Source organism: Gekko japonicus, unplaced genomic scaffold (genome assembly GCF_001447785.1).
Source record: "Gekko japonicus isolate JY-2015 unplaced genomic scaffold, Gekko_japonicus_V1.1 scaffold241, whole genome shotgun sequence".
In the NCBI taxonomy this organism is placed as follows: Eukaryota; Metazoa; Chordata; class Lepidosauria; order Squamata; family Gekkonidae; genus Gekko; species Gekko japonicus.
In genome coordinates, this window is record NW_015160216.1 from 883,761 (window position 1) to 902,857 (window position 19,097).

At 41.9% G+C, this 19,097-nt stretch overlaps 1 protein-coding gene across 2 annotated transcripts in view; it reads right to left on the bottom strand.

The window, feature by feature from the left end:
• FILIP1L (filamin A interacting protein 1-like) overlaps positions 1–19,097 on the bottom strand; it is a 250,396-nt gene that overhangs the window by 166,262 nt on the left and 65,037 nt on the right. The window contains exon 1 of one of the 2 annotated variants that reach the window (XM_015410714.1): positions 9,218–9,272. The exons of the other annotated variant lie outside the window; for it this stretch is intronic. The gene's annotated coding sequence lies outside the window, so the exon portion shown is untranslated. Of the gene's footprint in view, positions 1–9,217; positions 9,273–19,097 lie in introns of those variants that run through there. 2 annotated transcript variants of the gene reach the window in all.

A 19,097-nucleotide genomic window follows, 5' to 3' on the forward strand; every position in this document is an offset into this window, starting at 1 on the left:
TAAGTTGTCTATCAATTTTAGAACCTCCTCTCTCATCACCTCAATCTGACTCAGGTCTTTCAACACCCCTCCTGAAATCAGTGGTTCTGGAGTGGGCAAGCACTTCTCATCTTCCACAGAGAAGACAGAGGCAAAAAAATGCATTCAGCTTCTCAGCCATTTCCCTATCATCCTTCAGTACTCCTTTTACCCCTTGGTCATCCAAGGGCCCCACTGCCTCCCTGGCTGGTTTCCTGCTTCTAATGTTTTTGAAGAAAGTTTTATTGTTGGTCTTTAAGTTTTTCGCTATATGCTCCTCATATTCCCTTTTTGCCTGCCTGATCACAGACTTGCATTTTATTTGCCACAGCCTGTGTTCCCTTTTATCACCCTCACTGAGACTAGCTTTCCACCACTTAAAGGAATCCTTCTTACCTTTTACAGCTTCCATTACTTTGTTTGTTAACCATGCATGCTTTTTTCTATACCTTTTTGTGCCTTTCCTAACCTGCAATATATATATATATATATTGAGCTTCTAGGATTGTAGTTTTAAATAGTTTCCCAGCTTCCCCAATGATTTTGACCCTTTCTTCTTTTCCTTTCAGTTTCTTCCTCACATGTCCCCTCATATTAGAGAAGTTACCCCTTTTAAAGTTAAAAGTGGTTGTGTCAGTCTTTTTGGCCAATTCACTATTTATACAAATGTTGAACTCAATAACATTATGGTCACTGTTCCCAAGCGGTGCAATCACTTTTACATCTCTCACCAGGTCTTGGGCATTACTTAGGACCAAATCCAGGATTGCCTCTCCCCTGGTAGGTTCCATGACCATTTGCTCCATAGCAGTCATTGAGAGTGTCTAGAAACTCAAATCTCTTTTTCCCAACTAGAACACATATTGATTGAATCAATGTATGGGTAGTTAAAATCACCTATTATGACACAGTTTTGACCCCTAGATATATGAAAGTTCACACACTTGGCATGATTTTGGTAGTTTAAGGCTTAGAAATTAGGACTTTGCCATAGTCTGATCATTATCTGTTCAAGACACAGATGATGTGGCTCCTCCTCTCTGTGAGGGCAGGGGGGATTTGTATCTCCTACAGGTTACTGGAATACTTTGAGGGACTAAGGTGGAGTTGTAAGAGATGATGTGATGAATTGTACTATAAAGAAACAGCTCCTGTTCCACTGTGAGTGTGTGAAAAGGGCTTAGGAAGAGGAAGCTAATAACGATAATTTATATAAAGCTTTACTATTCAGACCATCTTTTATACATTATCTTAGGACACTTTCCAATAAGCCTGTAAGATGATTGAGTGTTAATGTTGCTATACCTTAGTCATGGTTTGGACTGGGAACTTCCTGCTTCACTGCTCAGTCTCTTAGCTATAATGCTATGTGAGCTCTTAGAATGGAAGCCAGCAAATGGCGTGTCTGCCTTGATCCAGACCTGACATTTATTCAAAGCCTTCTGGAGACTCCAATTTCAAAATCCTCCTTAGTGTTTCTCAACATCAGTAAAAGGGATAGGGTTTTTGCAAATGGGGCTGACTCTTTCTTTTAGGGTCCCTCTTCACACTGGTTTATGACAGCATTTCCTCCTTTCTGTCCATTGCACAGAGGGTTGCTAGTTGCTTTTCCCTGGCGCAGCCACTGTTGGTGCTAGTTGCTTTTCGCTGGTGCAGTTACCCGTTGTTCACTCCCCTACCAGGAGATTGACCGGTAGAACAGTGATGGCAACTGGAAGCACCAGCAGCTATCACTTCTCACCAGACATCTGGCCAGTAGTGAGGATGGGGCCGGCCCGTAGGGAGAAGACAGCAAGCATGCAAAAAGGAACAGATGCTGTCTGCACTGTACCTCTCTGTGTTGGATGGGGAAGGAGCACCATGTCATGGTGCCAAAGGGGACAACTGTAGAGAAAACCTATTCCTTATAGCTGGGCTCTGTTCTTACTGTTCAGAGACTGTGGGGTGGTGGTAGTGACTGTTATCCCTACTCTTCAGCAGTGGGATGATGACACAGGGAAATAGTTGGCTCTCTTGGACTCTGGAGCTTTGGTGGCTGACCAAGGATATTAAACCCTGATACTAACCCTCCTTGTGAAGATATTTGAGCCTATCATTTAAAGGATTTGGCACACTAAAAATTCTAGGTAAACAACATGCTCAAAAAGGCTTTTAAAAGCAATTTGGGAGCAGAAGAAACCTTAAACATGCTCACCAAAAGGGTAATGTCCCCTTTGTCTTTTGTCGATTACTAGAAGGGAAAAGGACCTAATAAAGAAAGGTTGATAACTGTTGCTGTTGCAACTGACTAAAATAGTCGCAGCCTTTATCCCAGGTGTGGTCCTGTACTGAGTGTGTATTATCGCAGTTGTTTCTAGTCCAATGTGAGCAAAAATGCATGGCTGGATACAACTAATTTTTCTTTCTATTCATGAGTTATTCCAGGTTTACAGACTATAATTTGTTCATATGATGGAATTGCTTCCAGGCTATAATTTTATATGCCAAGTTTAATTTAGGAATAACATTTTATGGCCAAATGATAAAGTCTTGGAAAACAGGCACATTCTTAGTTGTAACAAACTAGTTGTTAGTATGAATGTAACCTAATGTCACTGGAGCTAAATATTTACTTTCTGGTTTATTTAGATCAGTTACGTTCCGTTTTAAGCTTCACATTTCTCCATTTCATATCTTCATCAACTGGCAAAGTTCCTCCCCACACACACACACCATGCAGCCAAACTCATAATCTTGGTGTCTGTGATGTTAAAGAAACCAGAGTGTGAGGTCAAAATTTCCATTGCATAGCTAGACAGGAATCTGAAGGAACAATGCCAAAATCATTTAAACAATGAATTTATAGGAAAGATGACTCTATCAACATTTGCCGTGCTGGAAGACAGAATTAGCTGGATAATTCTGGGTATACAGACTCTTTCTGTAGGATAAATAAAGGTAAAATAGGGTGAATGCATTGATTATACCTCTCCTTCCTGCTTCCCATATAGACTAGAAATGTTCAGCGCACAGAAGAAGTAAAATCTCAGCTTCTACATACTTGTCCTAAAAAGGAATAGTTTAGTCACAGTTTGTGCATTCTTACATTGATGGACACAACAATCTTTCTGCTGAGGTGGAATGCACAACCAGTCCTTAGAGGCCCTATCATACTTTCTAAGGACAAAGAGAGCTCTGTGTGCTTGACTCAGCACATGGTCCCAAGCTTCTGGCACAGCCTTACTTTGGGTACTGAGAGTTGTCCATGTCCTTGTACATCTCCTAAGCAACTACAATATTGGAAAGATAACACATCCAGACAGTTGCTTATTTGTTTACTGCTGTGGTCAAATCCAGACAGTTGCTTATTTGTTTACTGCTGTGGTCAACATCTCTCCGTTTTCTTGAGAGCGAGATCATAATATGTTGGAGGATATGACTGGAAAAGACTTGCACATTCTTTTGTGCCAACAGGGACACTCTTTAGGCATCTCTTACTGAGCGTTAGACAAGTTAAACTTCCTAACTGCTGGTATCATGATTTCACACACCTTAGTGACTAAGCAAATGGGGTTTTCCCCCTAGGTCATTGGGGCTCTCCCTGGAGTAAGAACTTTGCCAGTGTTATGAGAACAAGGCAGCCTGCATCTGGACTCTGTCATGGCAGTGAACCTTCTTCTAGGCACAGGATGCAAGCTCTCCTAAACCCAATTTTGTCACCAGTGATGATGACGTGGAACTCACTGGATAGAAGAAAGAGTACTGTAGTGAGGATTCTCCCTACAGCATGTTAACAAGTTTGTGCCAACAGGCCATCTTTAGTATGAACACAAACCTCTCCTGGCCCCACTGGTGGACCTCCTGATGGCACCTGGTATTTCTGGCCACTGTGTGACACATAGTGTTGGACGGGATGGGCCTTTGGCCTGATCCAACATTGGCGTCTCTTATGTTCTTATGTTCTTTATGTTCTCTCTAAAAATAATTGCACTCTGGCAAGGTGGCTTAGCACATCATTTTGGAGTGATATTGAACACACGAAACTGCCTTATACTTTTTAAACTGGAGATGGTGAGGATTGAACTTGGGACTTTCTGCGTACCACTTAGCCACTGTGCTGTACCGCTGAGCCACAGTCCGTCCCCTATTATTAAATAAATATTTATTTAAAACATTTGTATTGTTTTACCAAATTAGGGCCCTCATGGCAGTGACATTTAAAAAAAATTAAACCCACCTTTAGAACAACAACAACACAGGGAGCAGACAAATCTCTCTGGGGAGGGAATTACACAGTTTTGATGCCATAACCGAAAAGGCCCTTGCTTGGGTTCTCCCCTGTCTAGCTTCAGGTGATGAGATGAATGTAATGATCCAGAAGGTTGATATGGGAGTAGGTAGTCCTTAATCTTTATAGGGTTTTCAAAGTTCTGTACCAGCACCATGAATTGAAAGCTAGTATATATGAAACAAGACAGGAGTGATATGCCCCCTACAACCCACTCCAGTCCACATTCTTGCCACAGAATTCTGTAGTAGTGGTGGGTTCTAAATGCTCTTCAAGGGTAGCCCTACACTGCAATAGGTAATCTAAATGTTACCAAAGTATGCACCACAGTGGCAAAATCCTTTTTGCTCAGAAAAGGCTGAAACTGGTAAATTGTGTCCTTGGTACCATTGTTACCCACTTAGGTAACAGGAGGCTAAGATCCAGCAGCACCCCAAACTGCAAACTTGCTTCTTTACAGGTGTAGCATCCCCATCCAGGACAGGAGACAACTCAATACACAGGTCTGAGCATTAGTGCAATAAGTCCCAGCCCTAAAGGCGATGATCAACCATAGCACAAGCTGATGTTATCATGTATTTATTATTATTAAGTAATTGTTAATTAATTTATTTTTATGTGCAAGTTTTATGGGTTTTGTTTCTTAATTATCAGTACAGTCATCTTGGTGCTACCACAGCCATCAGTTGACATAGTTTTAGACAGACTTTAACCAGTTATAATTAGAGAATTGTGAGTCTTCATATTTTATGTTTTATGCAGGGGCTTTTTTGTTTGTTTGTTTGTTTGTTTTTTGGAGGAAATTACATCTAGACCTTATCTTGTTTGTCATGAATAATGGGGCCAGAGTTAACATAAGAGGATCCCTTCTGGATCAGACTAAAGATCTGTCTAGTTCAGGAACCTCTTTCCAACATAGCAAGCCAACAATGCAATCCTAAATTGTTGTTGTTCAGTCACACAGTTCAGTCCAGCTCTTTGAGACCCCATGGACCACATCACGCCAGACCCTTCTGTCTTCTGCCGTCCACCAGAGTTTGCTTAATTTCATGTTCATTGCATCGATAACACTGTCTAACCATCTCATCCTTTGCCGTCCCCTTCTTCTTTGACCTTCAATATTTCCCAGCATCAGGGTCTTCTCCAGTGAGTGCTCCCTTCTCACTTGGTGGCCAAAGTATTTGAGCTTCAGCTTCAGTATCTGGCCTTCCAGGGAACAGTCAGGGTTGATTTCTTTTCTCCTAAATGGAATTACACAATTCTCCTAAATGGAGTTACACAATTCTAAATTCATTGAAGTCACCGGGCTTATAAAGATGTAACTTTGGTTGGGATTGCACAACAAATACTTCCAGGAAGCCCACAAGATTCCTGGAAACAGCCTTCTCTGTGTCCTGTCATATTGAACTATGTATCTATTGTTATATATTTTGAGGAAAGTGATAGAAATACTGTAGTTCAGACCACATGAAATCAGATGCATAGTTAATAGAAACCGGACTATAAACAAATTGCAAATCTATTCCATAACATACATACCCTGAAGCACTTTGGGGCCAGAGGACTTTACACAGAATCGTGTATACCCTACTTTTCAAAAGCTTCTAGTCCTTTTTAAGAGGTGTTTCTTACGTGGTAGCAGAGATGGTTAAAGAATCACCTAGAAAATAGGGTTGGAAGATTCCTAGAGATTTGTGGGTAGAGCCTGAGGAGGGCAGAGTTTGGGGAGGGGAGGTGGCTCAGCAGTGACGTGAGACCACCCTCTGAAACTTTTATTACCTCCAGAACTGATCTCTCTACTCAAGAGTTCAGTTGTAATTCTGAGAGAATTCCAGGCCTATCTTGGAAACTGGCAACCCTATTAGAAAGTTAAGTACAAAAGTCAAAATTCACTGTTCAACTTGTGAATTCCAAACCCATACAGCTACATTTTTCACAGGAGCTAGAAAAATCCCACGAGTTAAATTTCAGGGAAACTTTTCAGAAAATTTAAAAAAGGAATATCTACAATTATAGTTTGGCATCGGTCATGGCAGTTAAAATAAGTGATTCTATTTGAACAAAACATGAAAATTAACATCACTTGGTTCATATGTGTTTTATGGCACTCTCAGTGGTAAGTCAATTGGCTACTTCTACTTCAAAGTCCAGAGGATTGGATGTCAAGTAAAATAAAACATTACTTTTTGGTAATAGGCATAAAACTAAATGCCTTATCTACTCACTCAGAAACCTGAATTGATTATGGATTCAGTTAGGATAACGCTGAGTTTACTTAGGTTTAGTTATTGTATTGTTGCCAAAATAATTATTCCTAAGAAAAGCAGTCCACATTAAGCAGCCACACAGCTCTGTTCAGTACTCCTGAAGATGCAATGGTGAAACAGTATTTTTCCCAGGGTTTTGTTGAAAAGGGTCCTCTTCAATTAGTCCAAGAAATTGAGCTGAACTGAACATGTATGATCAGTATACAGGAAATTGGTTATGTAACCATTCTAATTACTCTGGCTCAGAAATAAATCTGGAGTATGCTACCATTATGCATATGAATCAACTGTGTTCTTGGACTGAGTCTAAGATAAGCCAGTCTGATCCAAAAAGGCTTTGTTACAAGGCGGGGGAGACAATCTGGCAACAACTGAATTGGCTGTTTTTATGTTCATGAAAGACTCCAGTTCTTTATGGTGATATAAGAAACATTACAATAGAATTTAGATAGATGGAGCCTCCTCTGAAAATTTGGACAGGACAAAAGTGAGAATTCATCTGGTCTCTTCAACCATAACCTTATTTGAACAAATATGCCTTAGCTTTCATTATAGCTCTGACTGTAAGCATTTAATATTGAAAAATTAAAAATGAAACATCCTTAAATAAATGAAAGTGGCTCTAGGATAAATGTTTATTCCCCCATATAACAATGTGCTAGCATAAATCACTTCAAATGTACATTGCTTCTAAGATGCATTGTACATACTGAATCATCTTTTTGTTTGGAGTAGATGGCACTTTTTTTTGGTTCTGTGAAACTTTTGATATTATTTATTATGAGCAGTTGCTATGGCAATGATGAGACAGTTTCCCACACATTGTAATATTCTGTTTCAGTGAAGTCAGTATAATTTTAGCAGTCTAATTCCATACAAAAGCACTTGAAGTACTTTGGTACTTCTCATTTATTGTGGAACAATTTATTTGTAAGCAGAATGATTAACCACACCCCATGGTGCGAAGTCCAATTTAAATCAAAGATTTCAGCCTCATTCTTTAAGAACATTTGTTTTCAGTAAGCAGAGAGAAGCAGGTTTAGAATTGTTACCTTAAGTACCTGAGATTTATACTTTCTCAAAAGCAACTCTTTGGGATTGTTTCCCCCCCGAAGAAGTACTCATGGGAGGGGGGGGAAATATACGAATATTTTAATATTTGCATATTATCATCATGGCTGTATTTGTTGTTTGTAGCATAAAAGAGCACAAAGCAGCCATTCACATAGGGCTACCACAGTTGATCCGTAGCCTATGCTTCCGAAAGGCAAGAGATGTAAGTGGAAAGGCATAGACCGCAGTCTATATGTGTATTAGAATCAAGGTAACACTGGTTATAGTAGTCCTGGTTCTGCCTTCATAGTCTTTCTTACCAGATCAGAAACTAATCTGGCCAGGACTAATCCCAGGGGCACCAATAGTATCAGAATACAGGCAATTTTTACTGATGCAGGAAGTCAAAGCAGGGCCCCATTTGAATTCTGGTCACTGTACAGTCAGTATGGGCCAGGAAGCCTAGAGAGGGAACTCAAGTCAGCCAAATGCAATCAGATATCAGCTTCTTGGCACGATCAAGGCTGGAAAACCATTGGCAAAAATAGGAAGGAACATTTATTGTCAAAGCAGCTTTGCAACGGTGCAGGCTGGGCTCCTGAGCACTGGACAGAAGAAATAACTAGAGGTCAGGTAATACAATGGAATCCATATAACAAATGGGTCAAGGGATGCCCAGGCGACTGCACTTAAGAGAAGGTAGGGTGGCGTAGTGATTAGTGTGTCAGCCTACAGTTGAGAAGACCCATGTAACAACTTGGGCCTGTTGCTTTTTCTCCTAAGCCTAAACCATCTTGCTCAGTTCGTGTGAGAATTAACAGGAATAGGAGAGAACCATGCATGCCCCTTGGTGGTACCTTCCAAACCTATGACTTGGCAGAGGGTTTTTTTAATCTAACTTTTGCAGTGTTTCAGTTAAAATGAATAGCCAGTGTCTCTAGACACTTCAGAACATACTGTAACTATAATTATTGCTGCAACAATTTTATTGCTGCTTTTGTTTTTCTTGGTAATGATCCACTTCCTTTGGAGCCGTACTTGAGGAGTCTTTAAGTCTTATCCACTCACGAATGAAATCATTGCCTTGTAAAAACAATACACAATTCAGGATGCAGACAGAAAGTATCCATTCTTTAATGAGCATCTCTTTTATGGCTTCGAAAACATGAACTGCAGCTATTTCTTTTAATGAAAGGATAGGTGAAGTGTCAAATGCTATATTGACATTGTTTTCCATGTGGAGAATATACTGGGTTTCAGAAGGCATTCCAATAGAATGAAACAATAAGCGACGTTTCTGTTACATTTTTGCAGGCCCCCCCCTTTTCCTGTTAAGATTCCTACCACATGGAACTTCTTCCCTTGGGTTGTTTTTATTTTTTAGATGAATACAAAGGAAAACAAGATGTTTAATGTGGAAAATGTACTATTCTGAAAGGCATGGTTTAGGGGAAAGACATTCTTGATCAGTCATCAAGGTTAGTGTGTAATCCTAGGGTTTAAAATAGATTACTTCCCAAAAAATGCTATTGCTCCATGGCCTTTATACCTTTTTACAAATGCACAGAAATGTTTCCTTCCTGTTTATTTATCTTTCCTTCAGCAGTATTACCTTAAATTTTGACCAGTATTTGTGGGTAGTTTTCATGTCAATAAAGAGTTTTAACTGTTGACAGGACCAAACTCATCTGCTTCTTCATGTCACACTCTGGCCTTGACTCTTCTGGATAGTGTAACATGGCTATCCTGTTGAGGACACAGTGGTGTTGATTGTCAGAATGAAGGCTGCTTTGATGTCTTTTTCTTTCAATTCTCCCTCTGTGATTCCTTCCAGCCCTTGTTCCCTCCTTTAGGAATGCTTTCTCTAACAAGATCAATGGCACCCTCGTGGCACCACAATATGCCAACATTTTCATGGCTGACCTGCAGCAGGCTTCATCAACTCCCATCTGTTAATACTAGGAATGGGCACAAACCTCGTCACGAACCTAATTTCATGACGTACATCGCTGGTTCATGCCCATCCCTATCCCTGACCCTCCCACAACCCTCCACATGATTTCACAGGTTCATGGTGGGAAGCGGTGGGAGTGAAAGGGATCACTTAAATGGCTTTTTCAAGTGGGTACAGCACGCAAGTGAAGTCTAAATGGTGAGTTCACCCAGAAGTGGTGAACTTGCTCACTGCACGCAAGTGAAGTCTAAACAGTGAGTTCACCCAGAAGTGGCGAACTTGCTGCTTTGACTTTACTTGAGCGTGGTGCCGCTTGCAAAAGCCATTTAAAGGGAACGTTCCCTTTAAATGGCTTTTGCAAGATCTCCCCCTTCCTTTTACTTAATTTGATTACTAATTAGTTTGTTTAGTAGTACATGAATTCCTTACGTTTGCCTCATGTCTCTTGTGTCCGAACAGTCCCAAAAGAAATTTAACTACAGAGACTGTAATGGCTGGATCAGAGCCACCAAGCAAGAATTGGAGCTTAATTGCAACAGAGAAATCAACATCAGGGAGTAATAAATCGATATACTGGGTTTTCAAGTGTTTATATCTTTGACCAGAGAAAAAGATATGCTCTGTAGTTTCAATGGAACCAAAACCACAGCCACACAGATGCTGAGAATAGGGGTTTTTAGCATAACACCCACTTAGAATAGTGATAGGTAACACATTCAACCTAGCCAGAAAAAAGGCTTTTCTATAGGTTGGGATGGTCAAAAAGTCTATATATGGGCAACAGCACTTTGAATATAGAAAGCCAAAGAAAGCGGGAGAACATACATGACGAGCACGGAGAACAGTACTGTTTAAATCCCACTGGAATAATCTTTTTTCATCAGAGAATGGGCTGCAGAAAAGGACATAGTCATCAAGGAGGCACTATCCAGCCCCAGCCTTTGAAATTTGGCATTAACATACCGAAACTAGGAATTAGCATATGAGTCCCGTAGGAGCAAGATTAGAAGACTATCCATAGGAGGTGCCAAAAGGAGTTTTAAGCTGTAGCTAAAAATAAAGGCCTGTACTTTTGTCTCCAAGGATTAGATCCCATGCTCGGCTCTGATAGCAATCCCAGCTACACAATAAGGAGCAGCCATCAACTTTCTAAGAAAGCTATATAAGATGGAATCTAAGTATTCATCTACTAAATCAACCCACAAGGGAACGCCATATAGGAGCTGAGTAGCTACTTAAGCTTCAAAAAGCTTAACAGCCAAGGGAATATGTCTGCTGCCTCTAGAATAGAAAAAATGCTGGATTCTCTTGGACATTCTTGAGGGTTTCTCTTTCATAAGGTCTAGGTGATTCTTCCAAGTCAAACTGGATTGGAATTTCAGCCCTAAATAGTTATAACTAGTCATTTGTTGTAATTTATTGCCATTTAAATACCAGGCATATGAGGTGGGTCCAAAATTTTGTGTAAAAACTACTTAGATTTGTCATAATTGATAGCCACCACCAGCAGAAAGGAGGGAAAATCTCAGATCTTCCTGCGAACCTCATGAACCATGAATTCACGTGTGGTGCCTGCTTTCAAAAGCCACTTAAAGAGAACATTCCCTTTAAATGGCTTTTGCAAGGTCTCTCCCCCCCACACAGTTCTGCTGGGCTTGGGGAGCAGCCGCCAGCAAGAAAGGAGTGAGGGAAGATCTCAGATCTTCCCCCGAACCTCACAAACCACAAAGTGATTCATTAACCAGGCAGGTTCGTGAAGGTTTGTGATTAGTGAGACCACACGAATCTCCATTTCCCCAGTTTGTGCCCATTCTCAGTTAATACCCCTCTTGTACCTGAGATTTATTGATGACACTTTCATTTCCCCAGTTTGTGCCCATTCTCAGTTAATACCCCTCTTGTACCTGAAATTTATTGATGACACTTTCATTGTGTGGGCACATGGGAAAGAAGCACCGGAAATTTTTCACCAGGGCTTCAGCAACTTCCACCCCACCATAAACTTGACCATGACCAATCCACACAAGAAATATACTTTCTAGAAACCACTGTACAAATACATAATGGATGCAAAAAAAGCAGCTTATACCAGAAACCTACTGATCACTAACATATCTACATGTCTCCATTTACCATCCTAAACACACCAAACGATCCATTGTCTACTGCCAAACTCTGGGCTACAGCTGCTTGTGTTCCAGTCTCTCAGACAGAAATTATCTCCTGCAGGATCTACAACAGACATTGATAGAATTGCAATACGTACCTGGTGTAGTAAGGAAACAGATCAACACAGTCAAAGTGATACCAAAGGGGACACCTGCTACAAGACAGGCCCAAATGAAACAACAACACAACACCACTGGTGGCCACATATAGCTCTCCGATCAAACTGGTTCAATGCATCATTAACTACCTACAACCTATGCTGGATAATGGTTACCCCTCTCTCTGAAACCTTTTCTTGCCCACAGCCATCCTCCTAACCTTAAAACACTTCTTACAACAACAACTTACCCACAGCTATACCCTTCCAAACATGGGCATGGACTCTGGGACCAGGGCCTGCAACAAACCAAGATGCCAACTCCATCTCCTTATCCACTGTGACAACATAACAACATCAGCCATACCATTTCAGGCTCATTCACTTCTTCATCTTCCAGTGTTATATATGCCATCAAATGTCAGCAATGCCCTTCCACTCTCTACATCTGACAAAAGAATAAATGGACATCTGACAAAAGAATAAATCCAAATTTAAAAACCACAACAAAATTATTTTTAAATTAAAAAACAAACATACTTTTTTATTCAACAGATTGCTTTTCATTATATTTTTCCAATTAATCACATCATATTTTCCCTCTTGTCTTTCTTTCACTTACAGCATTTTCTCGTTTTTAACTTTACTACACACTGTCTTCTTCCTGCCCCAAATGTAAAGACAGCCTTTGTTCCTTTTCCCCCTGTGTTCTCTTACCGTTTTCATCAGTTACATCCCACTTCTCCCTTTGCTACCAATCCCAAGGTTTCCTTTCAAGTAGTCACCAGTTTACCCTCAAGCGAAGGTGATTCAATATTCCTGTGTAAAGCTGGTCCTTATTACTTAAAGATGGTGGGGGTCAACTTTTGAAGACATATCAAAGGCATATAAATTCAAATATATATGAATATGAATATATATAGTGGCATGAAAATTCCTGTTTCTTTCAGCTCTTGCTCTTAAAAGAAGAATTCCATATGTCTTTATTGTTTGCAATTGGAACAAGTTCCACAGGGGTAGCTTTTTTAGTCCACTGTGGCAAAAAAAAAAACCCAAGGAATCTTGTGGCATGTTAAAGACTAACACATTTACTATGGTATAAAAGCATAAGAACAGCCTGCTGGATAAGAGCAGTGGTTCATCTAGTCCAGCATCCTGTTTCAAACGGCAGCCAATCCATTACTTGGAGGAATGTCAAACAAGGCATAGAGGCCAAGGCCTTCCCCTGATGTTGCATCCTAATACTGGGATTCACAGTCCCTTAATTCTCTTGATGTTCCTAACAATCTGCCCCTCAGATTCCACTTTCATTAATTTTTGTGAATTTACACTTCTTCTGCCACACCTTGTTCTCCCTTCTTTTCCTGAGGCAGTGCCCCACACTTACCAATTTAGTCAAAAATGTCATGGGGCCAGCCACAGCAAGAAGAGCTCTGCAAGAACTCGATACAGCCAGGGGGGCCACAGCACGCTATGGAAACAGAGAATCCACTGGAAGAGGCAGGGAGAGCAAGAACAGCTCAGGAGCTGCCAAGCTCACTGGAGGCTACCCAGCCATGGGAGCAGCCCAGCAATGTGCCAAGTCCTCAGCAAGGCCCAAAGGATTGAGGGGGCATGGCGACAGCAAATGTCTCACCCTGCTCCAGCCCAATACAACAAAGGTCTAGATAGGGAGGCCAAATCCAGAGGAGAGCACCTGGAGGGATGGGAAAGGGAACAGGCAGACCCACCCTCACTAAGCCTGAGCAGGCTGGAAGCAAGTTCCTTTAGAATAGGCTAGGGGGTGGGGCAGAGTATACCCAGACCAATGAGGAAGGCCCATTGGCCCTGACTGTTAACACTCTACAGGGCCTAGCCCCTGGACTGGAAGAAGAAGGAGAAGCCAGGGATGTTCCTCTGTCAGGGGACCCTTCAGAAGGTAGGTCCAGAAAGGACCAAGAGGAAAGGGCTCAACCACACCCTAGACTGCAACAGGGAGAAGACACAAGCAGGCCTATGAGACTGGGGAGCTGGGTGAAAGTGACTGCCATCCTCTAGGCCTATTTAAGACCTCCTGCCAGGGAAGAAGCGAATCCTGTAGGGCACTCCATCTACTGCACCAGAGGAATCAGACACCTCTGTTCATCTTGTTGGGGTAAACTCACTTTTCAAAGGAAGCTCCCCCCACCCTATTATGGCTTTCTCAACTGGGGCCATAAACCACATCGGAATTCTTTTAGACATGGTGGTACCTTTCTTAACCTGTAGAATACATTTGAGGAACCTCGTTTCTGCATCATGACTTGCGTACACATTTACCTAGTCAATGTGAGGGGAGTTGAAGTCATCCAGTATCACAACATTTTCCACTTTAGTCACCTCCCTTATTTCCTTTACCATTTCAAGATCAGTCTCAGAGGGCTGATCAATAGTATTCCCCAACTTTTAAGTAGCCCTTAGGGCCAGTGTCTCTACCCATAGTAATTCTGTGGGGCAGTTTATTCCTCTTGTGTTTTCTAGATTGCTTAACTGTGCCCATGGTGAATACAGTTTCAGAAGGTAGTTGGGTTAGTCTGCAGTAGAACAGCTAGATTTGACTCCAGTGGCACATTGGAGACCAACAAGATTTCGGGGAGATTTGATTCTCAAAGGCAAGTACTCTGAAAATCTTGTTGGTCTCTAAGGTGCTGCTGGATTCAAATCTAACTTAACAATGCTCTGTTAGATGTACAGAACAACACTGCTTCAATGTCCTTCCCTTTCCTGTCCATATATATCCAGGGATAACAGTATTCCGTAGATTTTCTCCATTCCAGTAAGTTTCTGAAACACTCCAAGCACTCTGGTTCCCCCAACCTTGGCTTGGAGTCTTCTAGCATGGACACATAGACCTGTATCATGTTTCCTTCTTTCAGCCCTAAGATCTACTCACGTGATCCTCCTTTGTCACCCTACTCTCACTCTCAGGTTCTATGACCCTCCCGTCAGTACTGCCCTGAGAATTTTCTCCATCATCCCTTTGGAATTTATTTATTTATTTAATTGCATGTATACCCTACCCTCCCCGCAAGCGGGCTCAGGGCGGCTTACATAGGGCACATAGTACATACAATATAAATGGATAAACCAGTTAAAATTCAGTTCATCGGATGCAAGAATAAAAACTCCCAACAACTTGTATAACAGCGGGGGCGGTCTAGGGCCATAAATCGATGTTACCCAGTCCACCGGTGGCATTGCTCTATAATGGCACGGTGATGGTAGTGGCAGTGGCGGCTCCTACTCAAAGGCCTGGCGAGAGAGCTCCGTCTTACAGGCCCTGCGGACCTGCACAAGGTCTCGCAGGGCCCTGATCTCCTCTGGGAGCTCGTTCCACCAGATAGGAGCAGCCACTGAAAAGAACCTGGCCCTTGTTGCCACAAGCCTGGCCTCCTTAGGGCCCGGGGTCACCAGCCGGTGTTGTGACCCTGACCAAAGTGCTCTTTGGGGAATATGTGGGGAAATGCGGTCAGTATGCGGGAATATGTGGGGAATGAGTCAGCCCAAACTGGAGGCACCCCAGCTCCTATCAGCTTTTCCCCAAGAGTTCATTTAAAACCTGCTTTGCCACCTTTTTGATATTAATCAGTTACTGGGCTTAATTTATGTATTGGCTATCATATACAAAGTCCTTCATGGCCTTGATCCTTTGTATCTGCTGGACTGCTTCTCCCCCTGTGCTCCACCATGTCAGTTTCACTCATCTGAGCAGGCCTTCTGCAGGTGCCACCCTGCAAACAGGCAAAATCAACAACTACCCATACAGGCACGTTCTCTGTTGTGGTCCCATCTTGTGGAATAGCCTGCCTAATGAGGTTAGGAAGGCTCCCCCTCTCCTGGCTTTGTGCAAACTATGCAAAACTGAATTATTTGGGTAACAGGGCTGCACTGTAATGAAATGGCTCAGAAAGATGCTGTGGTTAAGGGATAGGCACTGTAGACTGTACTACTCTGTACTGTCTGTTGTTGTACTCATGCTGCTACTAGGTAATTTCTGCATTGTTTAATGTGTCGTGTTTAAATGCGTATGCTTTGTTTTAGCTATGTATCAGATTTCTGCTGGTTTTCAGATTTCTGCCATTCAAACCCGATTGCACTGTTTATTAGGTTCCCATCCTCTTGATCATATTGACTTACACTGTGTAACCTACCTTGAATCTCAGTATGAAAGTTGGACTATAAATAAACTAATGTAAGCATGCTGAGTGTTTTTTGGATCAAATGAAGCCCATCACTTTTACACTGGTTCGGCTTGTTCCAGGAAGTTACCCAGTGATTAACAAGTTTAAACCCTTTCCCTGGCACCACCTTAGCATCTGCATATTGAGACCCCTAATCTCCACCTGTCTAGTTGGTCTCATTCTTGAACAGGTGGCAGTTATGAGAATACTACCTTGGCCCTGGGTGTTAACTTCCTGCTTAGTAACCTAATTTTCCTCCCCTCCAGGACTGTGCAACTGCATTTCCTAGTGTCACTGTTGCCAATGTGCACAGTGATCCCTGACTCTCCCTCCATACTCTCAGTCTATCTACACAGCACGTGATGTTAGCAACCATCTCAGCAGGCAAGTCACCATGTAGTCAAAAATGTCCATCATAGACTTCTCTCTCTATATTCCTAATGACAGAATCATCCACTACTGAAAGCCTGCCTCCCTCACAATGCAGAGGAGTATCCTCTGTATGAGAGGATATCAGTTCATCATCTGATGCAGGGTTTCTATCTAAAGGAGTGTTTCTCCAGCTTCTTCAGGTCAGCAGCCCTAGTCTCAAAGGAATGAACCTGTTCCTTGAGAGCCGAGAACTCTGTGCATTGAGCACACACCCACAATTTCTGTCCAGTGATCAAATATTCATGCACATGGCATAGGCATTCATGAGGCAGCATCTACTATGTCATACTTAACAAACTGAGCCCTAGCCAGTTGACCAATATGCTACAACAGACTGTTTTTAAGATGCTGCAGGACTTTGTTTTTTTGAATTTGGTGGCATAAAAACCTTAGAAAAAGAGGTTTTTAGTGTGATCCTGATCAGAATCAGTAAGATTCTAGTAGACTTCTTTGGGATTGCTCCCAAAATAGTGCAGGTCTAATGTGTAACGTAACCCTACAGAGCTGCATTTGGAGGGTATAACAGGAATGTTGACAAAGGGTAAAACTTTCCAAATCCTCCCTGTTTTAAAAAAGGCCAGAAAATTAAAGGGTTCCAGAGATTATGCTGAAGCCACGTGGTTTAAATTAGACCTCTAACATGACTCTGACCAGATTTTGTGGTTCAGTTTAATCCTCAGATACTATAATTATGTTTGGTATTTTTAACAATTATTACTCATTTAAACTGTATGAGATTTGACATGATATACTAGGCTAATCATTTAAATGTGCACTTAGACAATAGTTTAAATGCCTGTTATTTGTGCTGTCCAATAAAAATATATATAACCCGCTCACACAATACCCCATTCTCTCTTAAACAGAGACAGTGTCACTGTGTTGCAAATTCACTGACGATAACAGTCTTGTTCTAGAAACAAAATATACCTAGTGCATTTGTCTGCATTTTGGGTTTTTTAAAAACTTGTATATTGTAAATGAGTGTGTGTGTGTCTATAAAATATATGTATGGTTTTTCTGGGATATTCTGTTTGATATGGTCAGGCATATTTCTGGGACTGTATGAAAGAAAAATGTCATTTCCTGGCTATATTGGGGACCATAGAGTAAAACTGCCTTGGCCAAGACCCACCTACAAAAGAACCCTGACTTCTTTCATGACCCAGACTGCCACCAGAACTTGAGTCTCTTTTTGGGCCATTAGAAAATCTTTCGTTTCAACTGTTTTTAGGTCATTTGGGCTAAGGGATTCTAGCATTGGTTTCTGGGCTAACAGTTCTTTATTAAACGAATGCATGTACAAACAGGCTATAAATCTAAATAAATTAAAACTGTGTCACTGGTTTAAGCCAACATTCTGAAATTTACATTAAAAGCCTTTATATAGAGAAAATGTATTAGAAGCCACAGTCAGAAGCCCTGGGCACCAAATCTGGTCTCATGTAACCTCCCATCTGCCCCTTCCCCACCTCTTACTTCTCCATTTTATTATCCATTTTGGCTCAACCCAAGGCTTTTTGACACAGGCACATCCCATCTTAACATTACTAGATCTGTCAGAGAGTTCCTCCTCAGCATCTCTGTTGTTTATTGCTGGGAGTAATCTAAGATGAAGGTGAATTGGAATGAGCAGCTGAAGTGTGTCTTGCTATCAGTGCAATGGCTGGAGTTGGTTGGAACCCACACAATGGCTTTCATACGTATGTGTGTTTGTCAAGCTACTGGAATCCTCAAAATCCAAAAAAGAGAAGTTAGATCTTTAACTTCTCTCACAGAGAGAACCCAAAACATTAGGAATCTGAATATTACCTGTGAGGCCTTTGTGATCTTTTTCACGGATAAAGTCTTGTCGCTCCACCACCATCTCCCCACCAATGTTGATACAGTATGTGAACTGGAGGCCCCTTGGCTGTCTTTGGGCTCATTATTTGATCACTTCAGCCGGCTCACCTGGGCCAATGTTAACAGGGTTCTGGGTGCTATTAGGCCAACTACATGCCTCTGAGACCCATGTCCCTCATGGCTGGTGAAAGTGGTGAGGGTATACGGGGTCCTCTGGTGGTCATCACCAATCTGTCCCTGGATTTGGGGGTCTATCCAGAGGGATTAAAAGAGACTGTTGCTAAACTGGCATTCTTCCAACTCTACCAGGCAAGGCAATTGGTCTCCTTCCTGTCTCGCCCTGATCTAGCCACAGTAATCCATGCAACAGTAACCTCCAGATTGGACTACTGTAACTCGATCTGTGCTGGGTGGCACGAGTCCTGACTGGAACATCATGGACTGCACATATTCAACCAGTGCTCTGTCAGCTGCACCAGCTCACAGTGGAGTACTGAGTGAGGCTAAAGGTTTTGGTATTGACCTTCAGGCCCTGAGCAGTCTGGGACCCACGTATCTTCAGGACCACCTCCTCTCATATGTCCCCCGAAGGGCTTTACATTCTGCAGAGAACAATTTACTGCTAATCCCCAGCTCAAAAGATGTCCAGATGTACTTGACCGGAGCCAGGGCCTTCTCAGTCCTGGCTCCTATCAGAAGAAGAAGAAGAAGAAGAAGAAGAAGAAGAAGAAGAAGAAGAAGAAGAAGAAGAAGAAGAAGAAGAAGAAGAAGAAGAAGAAGAAGAAGAAGAAGAAGA